Source organism: Penaeus monodon, chromosome 27, assembly GCF_015228065.2.
Source record: "Penaeus monodon isolate SGIC_2016 chromosome 27, NSTDA_Pmon_1, whole genome shotgun sequence".
Taxonomy (NCBI): Eukaryota; Metazoa; Arthropoda; class Malacostraca; order Decapoda; family Penaeidae; genus Penaeus; species Penaeus monodon.
In genome coordinates this window covers 16,442,990-16,443,936 of record NC_051412.1, presented here as the reverse complement: position 1 = coordinate 16,443,936, position 947 = coordinate 16,442,990, and positions in this window count along the sequence as shown.

Below are 947 nucleotides of genomic sequence, written 5' to 3'. Positions count from 1 at the left end.
TACATAAATACAAAGCTATACGAAAATGCGCATCTCACCCGTGAAATAAAATCCACTCTCAGCCATACGATTAACATTGCAATATCTATTTGGGAAATTCGTAAAAGACAAGAAGCGTTTTTTGGGTGTTTTGTACAACGTTCTAGTCCGCTTGGCGTATCGTTTACAATAACGTCTCTTCATTTCCGAAATTAATATTTCCTGTTCTCGAGTAACGTTCATACAAGAGTTTCCGTATATGAAAGGGCACGATCTATAGTGAATATTTTTCATATTTATGTATCCAGATCCCTTTTCGATAAGAGAGGAATAATCTTCCACGTTTATACAAATTCCACAAAAATAGCAAACTAGATCATCTGGGCATTTTCGATAGAATCCGTTCCACGCCAAGCTCTTCGCTAAACTCCCAAAGGGCCAATTAATGAACGTTAACAATCGTTCTGATTCGTATCTCAAACTTTTACATTTAACGCTGTAGCTATTCATGATGCTACTTTTGTGGGGCTGGGTTGGATCAGCAGTGAGTGGGCAACTGAGAGATCGATATCTGCAGATAAAAAGATGTGAATGTATTTACCTCATCGTGCAACACATTTCTTTTCTTCCGTGCCCGCTGGTACTGCGCTAACATCGACATCGATTGCACTTTACGACATACGGCGATATGTTATATCTTTGACACTTATGGCATTGAATCATTAAACTCTTGCAGTTATAGATACTCGTCGTTGTCTTTTTGGGTATGTCGTAGACAGAGACGGATGACGACATCATCGATGACGAAGGCACTGTTGGCGTAAATGTCTCCGTCCTGTGAGTTCTATTCTTTTTCTTATCAACGGGTAAAGTGTTATAATGCTTCATCGACTTGTCTATTTCAAATATACTCTTACATATGTTTGAGGGGACGTCATATTTTACATCATTTGGAACTATGGCAGCTA